At 51.4% G+C, this 19,543-nt stretch overlaps 1 long non-coding RNA gene across 3 annotated transcripts in view; it reads left to right on the top strand.

The window, feature by feature from the left end:
* The first annotated feature begins 639 nt into the window (after positions 1-639).
* The window catches only part of LOC114484815 (uncharacterized), a 33,469-nt gene continuing 14,565 nt past the window's right edge, over positions 640-19,543 (top strand). The window contains exons 1-4 of one of the 3 annotated variants that reach the window (XR_003678142.1): positions 640-1,931; positions 2,326-2,472; positions 4,620-4,671; positions 5,339-5,536. This is a non-coding gene — a long non-coding RNA (uncharacterized lncRNA). Of the gene's footprint in view, positions 1,932-2,325; positions 2,473-4,619; positions 4,672-5,338; positions 5,537-10,900; positions 11,042-19,543 lie in introns of those variants that run through there. The other 2 variants (XR_003678143.2, XR_003678141.2) reach the window with 2 other exon arrangements.

Raw genomic sequence — 19,543 nt, 5'->3', positions numbered from 1 at the left:
TTTATTTTACTTTTTTATAATGACTTTCTATTTTTGGCAACTGATGGTTGGTTTTCCAGTTACTGTAGTGCTGTAAGGTTTGTTTTTTTTTTAAATAATAAACATACTCAAGTAAAAAATAGGAAGTTGATTTAAAGAAAAATATCAAGTAAGTAACATTATTGGTGGTATATGGATATGGCATGAATTATGAAGCTGGTACTTGAATGCTGAAGCTTGGAAAATATGATTTTAGAGGTTGATCAGACTTTGGTTGAACCTGTGGTCTCTGTGGTCCTTCCAAGGTTGACAGTCTCTGATATTCTGGGTGTACAGAGAGTACAGGCCCTGGGAGCTCAGTGAGTGCTGGAATGGTCAGGGAAGGCTTTGTGTTAAGAACTGGGATGTGATCTTGGCCTTAAAGGATGAGTAAGTGAAGGTAAAGAAGAGAGTCCTTCCAAGCTGAGAGAATGGTGTGAATGAAGATATGAAGGTGAGACTAAACAAGGTATTTTTATGGGCTACTGAGTTTGCTTGGTGGAAGCAAAGAGTAGTGATAGAAAATAAATTTGGATTGAGTGGAGGAAGCTAGATTATCAAAGCCTGAAAAATCCAGAGAGGACTTTAGACTTAGTTTGTGAGGTAATAGGGAACCACAGAAAGTTCTTGAGAAGGTAAGTAACATGATGAAAGGACTCAAAGCAAGTACTATCTGATAAATATTTGAGGTATGAATGAATTAATCAGCAGTCTCAGGCTGGACGAAGAGAGAAGTTTCACCAAAAATCAAAGACCTCCCATGTACCAGATATGGCCCTGTGGATTCAATGATGCACAAAAACATACTCTTTGTTCTCCAGAGCTCTAGTGGGTGAGTCAGACATTGACGAAATAATCACATAAATAAATGTAAAATTATAAAAGTAGTTAGTCCAACCAAGCAGGTGTTCCTGATGCTATGAGCACATGTAGTTTAGGAGGCAAGGCAAGGCAAGGCTGTTCTGAGGAAGTAACATCTGAGTTGATATTGGAAGGATGAGAAGGAGTTGAATAGGAGAAAAGAAAAGAGAAAAGCATTTCAGACAGAGCAAGCAACATGCCCGAAGCCCTGTGGCTTCCAGAGGAGGCCTGGAGAGTCCCAGGAGTAGAAAGATCCTTAGGAAGGTCGTTGTGGCTGGGTCTCAGGGCGTGCAGAGAACGTAATAGGAGGATGGGAGGTCAACAGAGGCCAGGCTATGCCAGAGCCCACCAGGCTTTAGGAAGATTTGGGGCCTTTATCCTAGAAGAATGGGGAGCCATTGACAGAGCTGTGACATGATTGGAGATTTGGGGCCTTTATCATAGAAGAGTGGGGAGCCATTGACAGAGCTGTGACATGATCGGAGATTTGGGGCCTTTATCCTAGAAGAGTGGGGAGCCATTGACAGAGCTGTGACATGATCAGATCAGTGTTTTTTTAAAAAAAGAAAAAAAAAAGTAAAGAAAGAAAATCAAACATTCTGGTACATGTGAGGACAGGCTGATTGTGAGTGGCTCTCTCTGAGGCAGACCCAGAACCCTCCAGGCCCTAGGTGATTGGGAGGCTTGTCTAAGGAGAGCTGCAGGAGGCTGAGGCAGGCCTGGGGTGGTGGTGGAGGAGCAGCAAGGGGGAGGCAGTGACCATAAGGATCAGACAGAGGATAAGTCCAGGAGGGGCCAAAGGACACCTGCATGACAGGGGGCAGGGCGACATGGAGAGGACCCAGGAGCCGGGTCCTGCAGGTCAGTGAGGAGAGGAGAGAGGCCAGAGCTTGGCTGAAGTCACCCTCAGAGGCAGAAAGCTGCTGCAGTGACTAAGTTTGCCCAGGAGAGGGCTCCACCTTGGGAAAATGGCTGAGTCGCCATGACTCGGAGGATCTCTGAGGTTCCCTAAAGAAAAGCCGTCCGAGGGCTGTGGGGGACCCCTGCCACAGGTGAGGAAACGGAGCCAGGGACGGTGGTTGGGAGCTGGCTAGCCGGATGGTGATAGTCGAGCAAAGACACCAGGTTAGAGGCAAGAAGGGGACCAGGAAAAGCACAGAGCCACAGAGGCCAGGATTCATGAGTGGAGACAGAGAGGTGGCCCCAAGCAGTGTGGGCGATCAGCAAGCCTGGGGGCCTCTGGGAGCCACGGGCTTTCTAGTCCTCAGAGGGCAGAGGCTGTTGTGTTTGGGTTCTGCTTTCTCCTAGATGTGAATGGGGGCAGGAAGTGGTGGTAGAGGGCAGGTGGAAGCAGGGAGAACATTGACCAGGACCATAGGAGTAGAGCTGACCTGAAGTGAGACTTCCTCATCTTACCCACCCCCCCACCCCTCTTTCCTTCCTAAGCCTCCCTGGGCTGCAGAAAAACAGGGAAACTGAGGAGAAAATTTCTCTCTAAAAGGAGCCAGACTTTAGGTGGGGGGAGGAAGAAAAGGAAACCTGAACAAGAACCACATGATTCTTGTCAAGATTTTTAAGAAGATGCAGAGTAAGGTAAGTGTGGGGAATCCAAAGCTTGGGTGCCCGTGCATGCATGTACACACATACATACGCTCGCTCAGACACTCGCACACTCATCACATATACTCACCCATGCTCAAACACACATTCCCTCCCCCTACTTCCCCGCCACACACACAGGAGGAGCCCAGGCAGCTGAGGTGTGTGTCACGAGCACCCCCTAGCACAAGTGAATGCCTCCATAGTGTGTGGTGTGTGTGTTGTTGTAAGTGAAAGATACAGTCAGATGGTGATGGGGGGCAGGTAGGGATGGGGGATATCCCAAGATGTAATGTGTGTTTCTCAGGGGATGACTGTAATGATGTGTGCATTCACTCATTTCTTCATTCAGTCATTCACTCAACAAGGTTATGAGGGAGCCACCATGTTCCCCAAGCAGTGTGCTTGCTTAATATTGAACCACAGATGCTATTCCTGCTCATAGTCTAATGGGCTTCAGAGAAGACAGGCCTCAGGACACAGGCAGTAAATGCCATGGTGAGGGTGTGCAGCATGTTATGGGAACCAGGTAGAGGAGAGCTGACCCAGAACATTTCCAGAGAATGTACCTTAGTGGGGTGAATATAGACGCTGGTCAGGGGAGTGTCACCAGGATGTGAGCTGCATGTCCACAGGTCGGAATGTGTTTTGGTGGGTACGTGGATTGGGAGGTGTAGGGTATAATATGTGCATGTATATATGGCAATGTGTGTGGGGGGGGAAGGTGTGAGGTGTGTATCATTATCAGAATTATCAGAGCAAACCAGCTCTTTATTACATATATAATTTCCCTACATCCCATTGGGTCCCTCTGTGCAGGGGGAGGTGGAGTGGAACTAAACCAAATAGGGGATTTAGCAACTTCAAGGGGCTGTGGCAGAGCTTCAAGTGCTGCTGATGGATGATGTTGGCAGGCAAGGGAGGGGAGTGGGTGTCCAGCAATGAAGAGAGAATGGAGGAGGGGGTGGAGGGGAGTTCTAGTGGAGAAGAAGAGGGTGTTGGGGCAAGGGGAGTCAGCCATCTAGGAGGGTGGGAGACTGAGGCAATGTTGACTGGATTGGGGACAGGGACCATTGCCTGGTGCCTGCCTTTAGGGAGGAGGTCTGGGGACAAGTCCAGGGACTGGCAGTTCCCTGCAGTAACCTGGGGGAAGAGAATAGATGGGAGGAGGAATGCCCAGCCCAGCGCAGTCCTGCTTGGGGAGGGGGGGGTCCCGGCCTGAGGGCCTGGCTGCCCAGCATCCTCCCTTTTAGAGGAATTTCCTGCATCTTATATGTGGAATATGGCCTGGAGAGTTAGTGGAAAGAAGTCATTCAACACTGGGTTAAAAATCTCAGCTTTGTGGTAGGACCTTGGGTAACTTATTTCTCAGAGTGGTGTAACAATTGGGGTAATAATATTTACCTCGTAGGGTAGTGGCGATGATTAGTATAATATATAAAAACTCTGGCACCTAGTAAGCACTCAATGAATGATGGCTTTAAAAAAAATATTTATTGTTTTATTCGGCTGCGCTGGGTCTTAGTTGCCACATGCAAGATCTTTAGTTGTGGCATGCGGGATCTAGTTCCCTGACCAGGGATCAAACCCAGTCCCCCTGAATTGCGAGCATGGAGTCTTAGCCACTGGGCCAACAGGGAAGTCCCAATGATGGTTTTTTATTAAAGATGTTGGATTTGTTTGTAGAGCTGAGTCATCTACATGCCAATCAATGTAAACCTCTCTTACTCTTTAAGGTTCAAACACAACTGCCTTCTGTACTCAAGCCTCTGAGCTGAGCCAGGCATATGTATGGGGACAGCCCCTTCTCCCTGCTCTGGGGCTGAGTGTTTCTGAGTAAGAGTGTCCATTTCTCTGGTTGCCCCTTCAAGCATGTTTCTATCACCAGTTTCTTTTTTCTTCCCTCTTTTACTTAATTTTTTCCCTGCTTAGCCAAGTAATCCATGCTCATTGCAGAAAGTAAGTGTAAAGAAACGAGAGAAAGAAAACCTTTAATCCCACCATTGGAAGCAATTATACAAATCACTAACGTTTCTCCGGAGCTACTATATATCAGGCCTTATTCCAGTTGCTTTGGATGCTTTATTTCATTTCATCTTCACAATAACTCTGGGAAACAGGCACTATTATTATCCCCACAGACCTAGAAGGAGTCAAGGCACAGAAAGTAACTTGCTCAAGATCACACAGCTGGTAAGTGATATATGCAAACTGAGGCAAACTACACTTTCCTTCTTTTCAGTTTTCTGAGGACTTTCCTGCTGTCTTAGTTGAGCCAGACTCAACTAAGACTTCACCTTACAAATGTTTCTTACTCATCTTCTCCATCCCTGGCACAGTGCTGGGCCCTGCTGGAAGGCAGGAGACAGGCACAGAAGAGCACTTTTCCAGGCCCAGCTTCCAGCAGTCCCGCAGGGCAAAAACCAGAGCTCACTGTTCTGGGCCCAGTGGTGAAGGAATGCAGAAGCAGCAGCAGCAGATGCCCCAATGGGGGCTTGGGGAGGAACCTGTCTCCCTGAGGACTCCGCCCTCAGCTGAGCCATCTCCGCATGCCTGCTTCTCCTGACTCCCATCACTGCACCATGGCTCCTCCTGGGGCATGGCCCTGCCACCCAAAGGGACTGGGGCCCAGGATCCCACAGCCCTTGGGTCTGCAGCAGGCCCACAGCCTGCCTCACAGGGACACCCTGCCTCTTTCCCCTCCATTCAGCCAATCCACTTGCGGCCAGATGAATCTTATTTAAGCACACTCCATTAAGCCCCTGTACTGCTCAAACACTGTGGCGCCCATTTAGGTACAAACTTCTCAGCTGGCACTCAGGGAGGGTCTCGCTGATCTAATCTCAAACTGCCTCTGCAGGCTTCTTCCTCCTCCCCACCCTTCGAGACACAAGAGCATCCCAACTGGAAAATGCCTTTTTCGTCAGCCGCTCTTTCCTTCTCTACCTACCAATGTTCCATCTTTTCTTCAAGTCCCATAATAAATGCCTCTTCTTATAAAACATTTCCTGATCTCCTCCCTAAGCATGATGACCACTTTGATGACCACTTTCCTTTGAGTTCCATAGTCCTTTTTACTCCTCTCAAGACATCAATCTTAGGCTGCCTCATAGCATAATTATTTTTAATTGAAGTATAACTTATATACAGTCAAGTGTAGTAATCTTAAGTGAATTTTAAATGAATTTTTACATACACACGCCCAAGCAAATACACACATGCGTAACCTATAAGATCAAGATATAGCACATTTCTAGCACTCCAAAGCGATCCTTTGTGCCCTGTTCCCCAGTACCTCCTATTCTAACTTCTATCATCCTAGAATAATTTTGCCTGTTATGAAACCTTATCTAACTGAATCGTACAGTGTAAACTCTTTTGTGTCCAGCTTATTTCGTGCAACATTATATCTGTGAGGTTCATCTACATCCGTGCATATTTCAGTAGTCTATTCTTTTTCCTTGCTTTGTAGTATTCCATCGTGTGACTATGTCAAATTTATTTACCTGTTCTCTTGTGGATGGACATCTGGGTTGTCCCCATTCAGGACTATTATAAAATCAGCTGTTGTGAACATTCTTGTACATGACTTTTGGTGGGTGTATTTATTTCTCATGGGCATATACCCAGGAGTAGATTTGCAGAGTTATAGGATATACATAGCTTCAGTAGGTACTGCCAAACATTAATCCAAAGTGATTTTACCAACTTACACTCCCAACAATGGGTGTGAGTTCTAGTTGCTCCAGTATTGTCAACCTTTTTAATTATAGCCATTCAGGCAGGTGGTATAGTTCTTTATATTTCAAATAATAGTAATCATATTTACCATCTATTGATCAGATGTGACACTAGGAACAACTCTAGAAAGCTGGTATTATTATCTCCATTTTACAAGTGAGGCTCCGAGCTGCTTATAAGTTGAACAAAATGACATGGATGATATATAGTAGAACAAGAATACAGATGCAAAACTACCTGACACCAAAGTCCCTGTTTGTCCAAATACATCACGTTGCTTCTCTCCTGCCACATAGCAGACAGCAAGACTCTTGTCTTATTCTTCTTGAGATGTTCTATATTGCCTAAGTAAGAGCTTAATAAGGGATTGTTAAATTAAAGGAATTGATATCCAGGAAGAGGCTGAGCTTGGAAGCAGACATCACAAAGGAGGGAGCTCTTTCATCAGGGCAGACCCATCTAGGTGTTCTAAATTCCAATGACTGACTAGATTCTGTTGGAACCTGACAAGCTGCCCTTGGAGTCAGGAGATCTGGTTCCTTAATAAAAAAGAAAGAGAGATGGGACTTCCCTGGTGGTCCAGTGGCTAAGACTCTGTGCTCCCAATGCAGGGGACCCAGCTTCAATCCCTGGTCGGGGAACTAGATCCTACATGCATGCTGCAACTGAGAGCCCGCATGCCGCCACGAAGATCCCTGTGGCACGGCTGAGACCCAGCACAGCCAAAATAAATGAATAAATAAATAAATATGTTAAAAAAGAAAGAGAGAGAGGAAGGAAGGAAGGGAAAACCACTACCTTTAATCAGCTTGGGCCACAGTTTCCTCATCTATAAAATGGAGATAATAATACTGCTCTGGCTAATGAGAGAACAAGAGGCAGTGCTTTGTCATTTGTAAATTGCAATGTTAAAAACTGATAGGGGCTTCCCTGGTAGCGCAGTGGTTGAGAGTCCGCCTGCTGATGCAGGGGACGCGGATTCGTGCCCGGGTCCGGGAAGATCCCACATGCCGCGGAGCGGCTGGGCCCGTGAGCCATGGCCGTTGAGCCTGCACGTCCGGAGCCTGTGCTCTGCAATGGGAGAGGCCACAACAGTGAGAGGCCCACGTACCGCAAAACAAACAAACAAACAAAAAAAAATTGATAGAATTTTTAAACCATAGCCAACATTTATGGGGCTTTATAAAATATATGGATTCCAGGGACCCAACCGTGGAGATACAGATTGGCTTGATCCAGGGTGGAGCCTGGGCATGTACATTTTTAAAGAGCCTTTCTGCGTGACTCCAAGGCTTGACTAAGGATGAAAACTGCTAGGGTAAATATATGTATTATTATCATTATCGTTAAAGTATTATCCTCGTTGTTATCTTTTGGGGGTGGAAATGGGGAAATGCCTTTCAGAGGAGTCTTCTGTAAAGCACGGAGATCCTTTGTAAGTCCTTAGGTGAGGAATACTGCCAATGTCTTTATACCCTGGCCATCTCCAGCCTGGAGTCTTAGAGGCAGGTTTGTGAGTAGGTGTGTGTGTATATATAGTTGTGTGTGTGTTTTCAAGAATATGTGCCTGAAAAGGGCAGTGAGAAGAAAGCGAATCGTGGGGTTTCTATACTGAGAGGAGGGCACTGGGGGCAGGAAGAACAAGCAGTCGAGTTCTGGGGGGCTCAGGCCCATGGACTTTTATCCTTAAGAAACAAGCAAAAATGACCCCTGGCTTGGCTCCTGGAGGAGCATGGCTGTTCCTGTCACCCTGATTTGGCCACAGCTGGGGTCTGAGTTCACCACAGTGTCAGCCCTGCCTGCCCCTGACTGCTGAGCTAGGGTGGCCTGGAATCTGGCCTGGAATACATGAGCCATCCCTTTTCCTGTTAGACGTCTGCATATCCTGGGCACCCAGGATATTGTCCATCCCTGAGAGGTCAGAGAGGGTCAGAGCAGGGTGAAGACACCTCACCTATTCCCCTCCTGCCCAGGGCCCTTAGTCCCACTGAGCGGCTCCCTGTCCAAGGTCAGGAATCCATGTTCTGGTTCTCTTCCACTATTTATACTCAGGAGAGGGACCCTGGGAACTCTATGGGCTCAAGTCACTGCCCCTGCTTGTCCTGGGGTGGGAGGGAGTAGAGGTCCCGCTAAAGCTCAGAAAAGGATGTGGGAGAGAAAAGAGGAAATAAAACAGAGGGCAGGATTAATGAAGTGGCTTCAAGAACTAATAGTGCATTTACCAACATCTCCTCCTCTGACTCCCGGAACCTGGCCACAGCCCTGAGGCAGGCTGTCCAGCTCCCAGCCACCTCTTAGGGATCCCAAGGCTGGAAAGAGGCAGGTGGTCTCTCAGATGATGGAGACAACCCCTCTTCTCTTATACCCCAATCTCTGGAAATGAAACCCCATATCTCAGCGCCTCCTGTGCAGTGCAGGCCCTTCCCCAGAGCTACCCAGCTTCCAAGTAGCAAGTGGGAGGTACAGTATTAGGTGGTGTTTTGGAATACAGCCCTGGCCACCTTCAATAGTTTCTTTCAGTCTGTCCCCATCCCATGCCCTCCTATCTTCCAGGCCTCCTCCCCAGAAGCTGACCTGGAGCTGGATTCCCAAATAGACAGTAACTAATTGGATTAGGAGCTGATAATATTGTTGAACTTTCTTAATGTCTGCTGGCTGTCTTTCCACCACACTGAGGCTTAATTGTATGGGGTGGGGGGAGGGTGGGGGACTTCCAGGAGTGAAATGTGACCCCTGTTAACCTCAGATAAAATGGGCTCAGTGTCTTCCCAACTGCCTGTCATCCCCCATGGAGCAGGAACACACACATGCTCCCACTCTCATCAAATAATTACACAGATGATACACACATGCATAGGCATGCATGCAGAGATGCAAACACACCCAGAGCCACATAGGCATCTCACCCAAATCCACACATGATTTTGAACATGGATCATACATGTACACAAGTCACACTCATCTGCTACACATGCAACATCACATATATGATAGACAAGTATATGCACATACACAGATACACAGTCACAGAATGCAAGCACAGAGATACATCTAGGCAAATATAATTACATACCTGGTGCAAATGCATAATAGATTAATAGATGTACTCATGAATGCACACAGATACACACGCATACACTGACATGTGTACATATACACATGATGCTGAAATGAGCATGCACAATACATGACACGTGTCCACATACATGCATACCGTGCACATACCTTGCCCTGGACAAGACAGCCCCTGCCCTGCTCCGCATAGGTAGTCTGGCGCACCCCACACCCCCATCTCTTTCACAATCTCCGCTGCTTCCACTTTCTACTTGTTCCTGGCTGTGTTTCTGGGGCCCTGGGTTTATGCGTCTCTTGGAGCCCGGCCCCGCCTATCTGAGTGTCTCCATCTCTCTGTACCTCTGGGGCCCTGCCTCTACCTGGATCTCTCTCATTCTGGGATGCTGAAGTTGAAAAGGGCCTGGCTGGCAGAGTGGTGGGGAGGGCGTGAATAGAGAAGAGATTAGAAGAGGAGGGTAGGAGCTGGGGGCCAGAGAGTGTGGAGAAGAGGGTCGGGGGAGAGGACCCAGAAAGAGGGGAGCGGCGAGGGAAGGGGGGCGAGGGGCGGGGGAGGGGCGCCTGCCTGCGCACAGCAGATGTTGCCGCTCCTCGGAAGGAGCTGTTAATGTAAGTGGAGTTTGTGCGATGGTAATTAGGAGGGCCCTCATTACCCTGGCGGAGACGGCTGAGAGCCGATAAAGCCGAGGGGGAGAGGGGCCGACATCAGGGTAATGGGGGAGCAGGGCCACTGAGGAGCTGGAGCCGAGCCGGGACCGCTCCGCGCGCAGCTGGAGCCCGGCGAGGAGGGGCGCGGCCCCGGCCTGCAGCCCTGGGAAGAGCAGGGGTGAGAGCGGCGAGGGGTGCGAGCGGCAGGGTCTGCGCTGGCCTTCGTGCCGCCGCGCGGGAGAGGGTGCCCCCGAGCGCGAGGTGCGAGGGCTGGAGCTGCCTGTCTGCAAGGGGAAGGTGGCGAGGAGGGTTCCAGGTCGGCGTGCCCGCCTCGAGCGCAGCCCTGGGTGGCGACATCCCCAGAGGCCTCTGCACCTATATTCAGAGACCCCTGGTGGCCAGAGAGCGGTGGGGCTCGAGAGTGGGGATATGAAAGGACACCCTCCTCCTCCTCTAGTGCCTCCCCTCCCCCTGCCCCAGTGCCTGGGGATCTAGGACACTCATCCAGAGTGACCAAGACATGGACTCTAGAATAGAATAGCCAGGACGACAGTTAACGCCCAGATGGAAGGTTCCAGAATGTTAGGTCACAGGCTGGAGGAGACCAGCACTCAGGGGGTGGAGTATAAACCCTAACTCTTGCCTCCTTGGGGTAGGGCGTTGCCAGTCCCCCTTCTTCCCCTCACAGATCCTCTTTCCCTCCCTCCCACCCTCCCACAACCCTAGGGGAGGGACGCAAGCAGTGAGAATGCTGAAAGCGGAGTCCTAGCATCTCTGAGCACCTTGCTTCCCTTCCTGGCTTTGCAGGAAGAGGAAGGGAGACAGGGAGACCAGTGAAAGCCGAGCACCTGCAGCTCTGCTCCCCAGCCAGGAACCCAGGAGACCCTCCCAGACCTCCAGATTAGGGTCCAGGGTGGTGAGCCCATTTTGCTATTTACGCTCCTTATCCTGGGTTTCCAAGATGAACCCCCAGTGCTTTTCGGACTAAGGAGTGAGCAAGCCAGTCTTCTCAGCTGACTGAGAGCCATCTCTACAGAACAGGCCAAGTCCCCCTCTCCTCCTGCTCCCCTGGCCCTAGGCCAGACAACCCTGGGAAGACTTCCAGGAGGTAAGGAATCTGCCGCCCTGGTAGGGAGAGGGGAATTGTGGGGATCTTTGCAAACTCACTTCCTCCGTTGGAGGGCCCATCATCCCCTTTTTAAATCCCTTCTTCACACAGCCCCTACCTGCAGCTGCTTTCAGAAGCCCTAGGTCACTGACTCCTGCCATTCTGGTTTGCCGACTTCCCAAGGACTACATAAAGTCCGCCCCCGCCACGCGCCCCCATTATGGAAAGCATGGAACAGAGAGGGGGCTTCATTTCCTTCAGGCTTTGAGGAAGGGAAAGGAAAGTCCTGCCACAACCAACCCCAGACGTAACCACATCTCCCAGAGAACTAACGGGGATGTGGTATCTCTGAATAGACCAGGGCTGAGGGGAGATCCCCCGGATGCTCCTCCCTTCTTCAGCAGCGTGGCAGAGCAGGGGTTAACAGGGAGAGGCTGCAAGGCTGGAGAAGGCGGTGGCTCCCGCCTCCCGCCCCACACCCCCGGCCCCGCCCCGCCCCGCCCCGCCTCGCCTCAGAGTTGCTGACTCTTCCTTTTTGTTCGGGCTGACAGCGAGCACCTGGTGTGCTCGCGCAACAATATTGTTCCTGCCTCCCTCCCCCCAGGCCCCAGGCTCCCCTCTCTCTCCCCCTCCTCAGCCGCAGGCAGCCTTCCCCTCCATCTCCTCTTCCCCCAGCCCCCTCCTGCCTGTGGCCTCCTAGGAGCCCCCCTCCTCACCACAAGCACGGACCCTGCGGTGTCAATAAACACAACATATGCTGCCATTAATGTGAAAATCGTGCCCTCTACTCCATTCACCCCCTCAGCCTGCCCGCCCGCTGGGGGCAAGTGCTGGGGGGGGGGGAGGAGAAAGGTCAAGTGGGAAACATTAACTACCCTCTTTTTTGATCTGCTCAGCCCCCACCCCACCTCCAGCCTTGGCAGAGGGAGAGGAATTGGAGGAGCACGGATGGGAAAGGGATAGGGGTGTTCTGAGACCCGGGTTCTCCCCAGAGCCTCCCAGGTGGAAACAGGTGAACACCCTCCTCCAGCCCACGCACCTCTTGAGCTTCATGGGGACACGAGTAAGGCCCTGTCGGCCCTCCCACAGACGGCCATGTTGCTGACAGGTTTCTCCTGGGAGCAGGGGTAGTCATGGGGGTCCCAATCTATTGCAAGTCCAGCGATCATCTCAGCTCCTGGCAACTTTCTATCTGCCTGGATTAAAAAACACAAACCAGAAGGGTTCTCCAAGGGGATTGGGCTTCAGAAAGCCCTTGTGAAAGGAGCCAGGTACCTCAGATGGCTAAGGGAGTGGCCTCGCCTCAGTCTCCTCAACTAAATCACCAGTTCCGAGGCAGCAGGGAATAATAAAGATAAAAATAATATAATAACAACAGCTAACATGTACTGAGGGCTTATTTATGTACTAGACATTGTGCTAAGCACTTTACAGGCTTTATCTAATTTGTTCCCCATAAGACTCCTATGGGGAAGTTACAACTGATATCCCCATTTTACAGCTGAGGAAAACAGGCTTGTTAAGGATAGCTAGCAGGTACTGAGTGCTCACTGCACTCCAGGCCCTGGTTGGAGTTCTCTATGTATAATGTCAATGACCCTCTGAGGTCAGCAACACTATTGGTGCCATTTTACAGATGATGAAACTCAGGCTCAGAGAGGTTCAGTAACTTGCCAAAGTTGCACAGCCAGTAAGCAGAACTTGGCCCGTAATTCAGGTCTGTCTGACAACAAAGCTTATGATCTTAACCCCTACACTTTTCCGCCTCCTTTCTCTATTTTTCTCCATCTCCAGTAGCCCCACAGCACATACACACACCCCCACCCAAGCCCACCCTCAAGATTAGACACATAGTAGGACAATGGGAAGAGGAAAGCCAGAGAGTGGACAAAACATGAGACAGAGTTGAGACTCTCCTTCTCTGCCCAGGTCCTCGCTCGTTCCACTGTCACTCCTTGCTGCCGCTGAGCTGTACCCCGCCCAGCCTGTATGCTCACTGTCCCCCCACCCCCATGCCCAGCCTCATTCTGGGGAGTCACTGTGGACAGGCAAAGTGCCCCTTTAGGCTCAGAGCACAAAGACATTGTGCTTGGCTCTGTAGCTTCTCACTTCTGAGACTCCAGTTGTTTTATTGATATTAACTTAACACATCCCCCACTTCCCCACCCACCCCGGCCCAATCTGACGGGCAGAAATCTGCTGCCTGGGCACCACCCTGACCTCTCTTTTCCTCTTTCATTATCCACTCCGGGCACCAGGGAGCCAGCACCAAAATTAAAACAATAACTAAGCCCGAAGTGGACCCAGCAGCCCCCACTCGCACCCAAGGGAGGGAAAAAGGCCACAAAAACACCTGGAGAGGAGAATAATCAATGGAAGGGGAGGGGGTGACCCACTCCCACGCCAGCACCCCCCACGCGCCTTAACCCTTTATCCCCTGCACAGTACCAGGACTCCCAGACCCCATCCTATAAAGAAGCAGCAGCTTCTGGCAGCTGTTCAGCCATTTAGTGCTTTGGGGTTTGAATAAACAAATCTGGGACAGTGAGGTTCCCCAGAAGCCCATGGTTAAGGGCTAAGACCCCTAAAGGAAGCCAGTGTTACCATAAGCAGGAAGTTCCTCCTTGGGCAAATTCCTGGAGAATGGGTTAATCACTTAATGGTGTGTGCTAAACACTATATAAAGTGCACTACCTTATTTGATCCTCACAACAGCCTCACCCGTAGGCATTCTTCTTCCCATTTTTCAGATGAGGAAACTGAGACTAAACAAATGAAATGACTTGCCCAAGTTCGTCTTAGCTAATAAGTGGCAGAATCAGACTTCAAACTTACACTCAGGACTCTCTTTTCAGAGCCTACGACTTAACCATCTTGCTGGGCTTTCTGCCTGGATGTTTCCCCAGTGTTACTGGAGTCTGGGTAGACAAGTAGGCTCAGTTCAGGGATCTTCCGGCCCTCAATCTCCCAGGCTATAGAATGGGCCTGCTGTGACATCTCATCGCAATTCCGAACTGTCTGGAAGGAAGGGAGATCAGCGGAGATCAGGTCCGGCCCTGCTGAGGCCAGCAGAGGGGGCTGCTGTAGCTGAGGTCAAGTGTGGGAGAGGGAAGCTGGATGGGCCTATCCCAGGAAAGCAAAGGTGTTCGGCAAGGCTTCTCATGCACCCCGCCCCTGCAACGTCTATGGGCTAGCTGCTGCAGCAGTGGTGCCCTTCCAGGGGGAGGGGGCAGACTTAGCGCCGCTGAACTGTCCTAGCTGTGGTGGGCTCTGCACAGAAGACATCTCTCCCCTCCTCGTCTTTCTGCCCTAGGCCTCCTCTAGAAAGAGTGTCTCAGCTACACCCCACCCCAGGATCCCACGTCCCCCAGCAGGCCCCATCACTGCCCCCAACCCAACACACTCCAGCCTCTCAGCATCTTCCAACTGCCCCGTTACCTTGTCCTTTTTCACCTTAATTCTGCTGACACAAGAATGGGACTTTTCCAAAGGCACTATACCAGAAAACTGAAGGAAAGAGGAGAAAAGCCAATACTTATGTCCAGGCACTGTTCTAAGGGCTTTGCCTAAAATTTGCACAACAATCCTAAGAGGCAGGTACCCCTATTCTACAGACGGAGGAAAGGAGGGCCTGAGAACTCATAAACTGAAGCTGGGAAATGACACAGCTGGGGGTTTGAATCCAGGCAGTTTGCCCTTATGCAACACTACTTTTTTTCCAGAAAGAGAGAGAGAGAGAAAGAAAGAAAATCTTGGGCTTCCCTGGTGGTGCAGTGGTTAAGAATCTGCCTGCCAATGCAGGGGATACGGGTTCGAGCCCTAGTCTGGGAAGATCCCACATGCCACGGAACAACTAAGTCCGTGCGCTACAACTACTGAGCCTGCGCTCTAGAGCCAGCGTTCCGCAACAAGAGAAGCCACCGCAGTGAGAAGCCAGTGCACCGCAGCAAAGGGTAGCCCCCGCTCGCCACAACTAGAAAAAAGCCCGGGTGCAGCAACAAAGACCCAGTGCAGCCAAAAATAAAATAAATTTTTTAAAAAACCATTCACTTTATAGCAGTACACCATATATACTCAATAAATATTTGTTAATCAATAAATATTATTTATTTATTTATTTAACTTATTTATTTGATTTATTTTTGGCTGCGTTGGGTCTTTGTTGCTGTGCACGGGCTTTCTCTAGTTGTGGGGAGCAGGGGCTACTCTTCGTTGCAGTATGCGGGCTTCTCATTGCAGTGGCTTCTCTTGTTGTGGAGCACGGGCTTTAGGCACGTGGGCTCAGTAGTTGTGGTGCATGGGTTCTAGAGCGCAGGCTCAGTAGTTGTGGCCCGTGGGCTTAGTGCTCCACCACATGTGGGATCTTCCCGGATCAGGAGTTGAACCCGTGTTCCCTGCATTGGCAGACGGATTCTTAACCACAGTGCCACCAGGGAAGTCCAATAAATATTATTTTTTTAAAAAAAGAAAATCTTCAAATTCTTTACTCTGCATTAGACTGTAATCTCCCCAAGGGCATTCTTGCACATCTTTGCATTCCTATAGGGTAACACAGAGTGAGACTTCCACAAAAGTGCACCAAAGGAATTCTAAGACAATTAAAGGCCACAGAAGACTGCCGGTCACACCCCACAGGGAGATGGCATAATGCTTCCCCCTGCCTCAACCCTGGCTCACTTGGGTGCTAGACCCAGCCACACTGACTCCCAGCCAGAGGTAAGCTCAGCCAGGTCTGATGAGGTCCTCAGGCCTTTCCATAACTCTTCCCATCATCTCATTGGTCTCCCTTGACCCTGTAGATACCGACCTCATCTTGGCTTCTAAGTCCTTACAGTCCCCCAAATTCCTGCCTCTACTTCCCTCTAAAGCCTAGTCATGAGGGCCCCTCATGGCCCTGCCCTTCAGAGGTCACGGCTCCCCTAGCCCAATTCTGTCTCCTCTCTTATCCTGGAGCATATCTGTGGTTAGGGCTGGCCCTGCCCATCAGAAGCTCAGCTCCCTCACCACACAGCCTGGTTTCAAGTTGTCCTGAGGAAAGATGCCCTGGTCCCAGGAGCCCATCCGCTGCGCACCTGCCCCCTGCCCACAGCTGACCAAAGACTTTCCTTTGCCACCCCTCAACACAGCCATCTCTTGCTCTGTTCCTGACAAGAGAGTTTCCTCCAAATCCCCTCACTGCCTCCCATGACCCACTTAGAATCCTAACTCTCCAGACTTAAAATAGAAAACACTCAACACAAGCTTTTACACTTCCTGCTACCAGCTGAATAAAGATTGTGTCGTTAGCAAAAACAATAACCACCTATTACGAATAATAGTTGCCCACCAATTCAGAACCGGTGGCCATTCATTTGCTCAGCTCTCCCCAACAGGCACTTCCTACCTGTACTCAGACTGTGTAAGTGCCTGGGGGGTCTCTCTGGGTGTGGGACTTGTGTGTGGCAGTGTGCTGTGAACGACTGTTGTGTACTGTGTGTTTTCTTCTCCTTGGAAAAAACTCTGAAGTGGCTGCGGGCCCTGGGCTCATTTGTAATCTGGGGCATTGATCGGTGTTCATTGATAGCTGATTGTTTTCACACGTGACTCGGTCACATTCCTCTAATCTCCATCCTTCTGCTCAGTTTGCATGACAAGAAGCGGCCTCAGTGGGGAGAGGTCGCTCACCTCTGACCAGGATATAATTGGAAAAAGAAGGTCATTGCTGCCTTTGCTTCTGGGGCAGATCAGCTTCGTTCCATTTGTGTCATGAGCTCTTGCCAGCACACACTCTCAATGACATGGAGACAATGGCTGTGCCCCACAATGGAGCCCACAGAGATGTGCTCGACACAAACCATGAGACCGACACTTGCTCTCATCAGGACAGGCATGTACGACAACTCACACACAATAGGTGCTCTCAACGCTGAGGATAATACCAATGACACACAGGACAACATGTGTGACATCTACACAGAGGACGCACAAAGAGATGCATAAAAACAATGCTTACCCGATGACATAGGTACCCAGTGACATATATACACAGTGAGACACATACAGACATTTCCATGAAGGCAAAGAGCCCAGGCCAAGCTACCATACCCAACACGAAAAAATGTTCAATAGTCATACCTTTCTTCAGGCAATGCCCATATGGGAATATATCAGAATTACCTGGGGAGCTTTGACAAAGTGCATGTTTCCAGGAACCCCTGCCAGCCAATACACACCCCTTACAATACGAGTGCATGTGGGTCGACACGTTTACATTGAAGAGCTCCCTCAAGTAATTCTGATATGCCCCCTGCTTGAGACCCTTTGAACCAGGTTCCCCTCTACTGGGTGGCAAAATTTGCCAGCAGGGGTGTTGGGCTGTATTTTATTTTTTCTCTCAGTTTGGGAAGGGACAGGCAGGAGCTGAGAAAAGGATCCGCCTATAGCCGGAAGATTAGGGGCCAGATAATGGCCAGGAACCGAAAGGGTTAAAACTGGGCATTGATCCCGGCAACCTTGGCTGCCCTCGTTAGCGCCCGCACAGGACACGCAGGACCCTTCGCGCGGCGACTGTCCCAGAGACTCGCCTGCGCTCCGCCGCCACGTTGTGAAGGCCCAAATCCCACACCGCCTCTGAAGCCATGTCTGCCCAGCCTTGGGTATCTTTGGGGGGCACGGATCAGCCCCAGGCCCGGTGTTCCAGCCCGAGACACTTCCCCGCCCCAGGGTGCCAGGGTGTCATGCTGGGCACTACGAAAGCCAGAAGGTTCCCTCTATTCGGGGTGAGGGGAGGGGGCGAGCTGCCCTACCCCCAACCCTGCCACGCAGGGAGGCCTCCGGGAAAGGGCAGAGGGCACCGCGCGGGGACCGGGCGTCGGAGGCGGCGGGTCACTTAAGCCCCAGCGAGGTGGCGCGGAGATCCGTGGGAACAGCACAGGGTCGCGCCGCCCCCTGGCGGCTCAGTGGCAGAGTGGAGGCAGGGGGTGGGCGGCAGCGGGGTCTGGCAGCTCCCAGACAGGTTCCCTGTTCCCAGCGTTGAGCGGGGGAAGGATGTTGAAGAGACGCCCCCACAAAGACTGTCCTGTCCTGTCCCCTCCCTTCCGCTCTCCCTCTGTCCCTTTCTCCGTTTTTTCTCTCTTCCTCCTCCCCCCATCTCGCCCACTCTTCCTGCCCTTCCCCCTCCCCTGTCCTCACTCCCTCTCCTACCCCTCTTCCTTTCTCTCGTCCTTCGCCCGCCCCCTCCCGCCCCCGCGGGGCAACGCCTCGGTGCGCCCGCTTGGCAGTTAGCCCGTTAGATGTCGTACTATTGATCCGCTTCTGAGCTGAAGCTGACAGCCCCCCTTCCCGGTCTCTCCTCGTCCCCATTCCCGGCGCCCCCCACGCCGCACCCCCAGCTCCAGGCGGTGCAGGCCTGCGCCTTGCCCCCACCTAAAGCCCCACGCGGCCGCGCCGAAGTCTCACCCTCACGAAGGGCAAGAACAAATGTAATTAAAGCGACCGGCGAGGGGGGTGCGCCCCTACCGGCATGGGCTCCAGCCGGAGTCCCAGCGGCCCGCCCTCTGCTAGCCACCTCCCTCCAGCCCCCGCGCTCCCCGCCCCCCGGAGCGGGAGCATTTGGGTTGAGCTGCGCCTGTCCTATAAATCCACATATAATTCTCGCCTTTCCTGTTCAGCTAAGGAAAATAAACGTGTAAGGCTGTTTCTGGGAGCCCAGCTCAGGGACCGCTCTAAATTCTCCTCTTATTGAGTCCGGGCTGGAAATCATTCAGGTCGGCGGCGCGCTCCCCGCCCCCCCCAGCCCGCGCCCGCCGCGCACACGCACGCGCGCACATGGAAGGCAGGAGCCGGATATATAAATATCTCCAGCTCTCCCCATAGCCTGGCAGATTTATTCCGCTGCCAAGCCTGCAGAAAATTGACTTGTTCATGGAGGCGGCTATTGACACATCACCGGCGGGAGGGTTAGGGGAGAAAGCAGTGGAGCCGGCGCCCCTCCATTATACGTTAATGTAATCAGCAGTGTGCGAAATGACTGCGCGGAAAATAGCATCACTGACATTTATATTAGAGGATATTGATGGCAGGAGCTGTGACCGCATCACTCTGCCTCCCGTTTCCACGGATTGACACAGGAGCCTCTTGTTGGCTTCATCCACGCTCGCCTCCCCTCCCCCTCTCCCCCTCCCGCGTCCTCTCTCCCTCTCTCCACCCACTTTGTCTCTCCTCGCCTCACCCCCACCCTCCCAATTCACTCTTCCAGTCAATTATTTTCCAAATAATTCTTGAGCACCTACTGGGCGACACGTGCAGGGTCTCTCCCGCGTGCCTCTCCCTAGGTTTTTCCCTCTCCTTCTCCCCCACCTTGTCCTTGCCCTCTTTCTCCCTTCTCCCCAGCTCTGCCCCCCTCCCCTTCCCCCTCTCCCTCCCCTTCCTTGGCTCCGTGGCTGGACTGCTGCTGTCGCAGCAGATAGATAATTGAAAAATGGGCCTCACCTTTGCAGCCAGCAGGAGTGGTTCAGG

Source organism: Physeter macrocephalus, unplaced genomic scaffold (genome assembly GCF_002837175.3).
Source record: "Physeter macrocephalus isolate SW-GA unplaced genomic scaffold, ASM283717v5 random_54, whole genome shotgun sequence".
Classification (NCBI taxonomy): domain Eukaryota; kingdom Metazoa; phylum Chordata; class Mammalia; order Artiodactyla; family Physeteridae; genus Physeter; species Physeter macrocephalus.
Note: the sequence above shows the minus strand (reverse complement) of the source record. Positions and strands in the feature narration are given on the sequence as shown.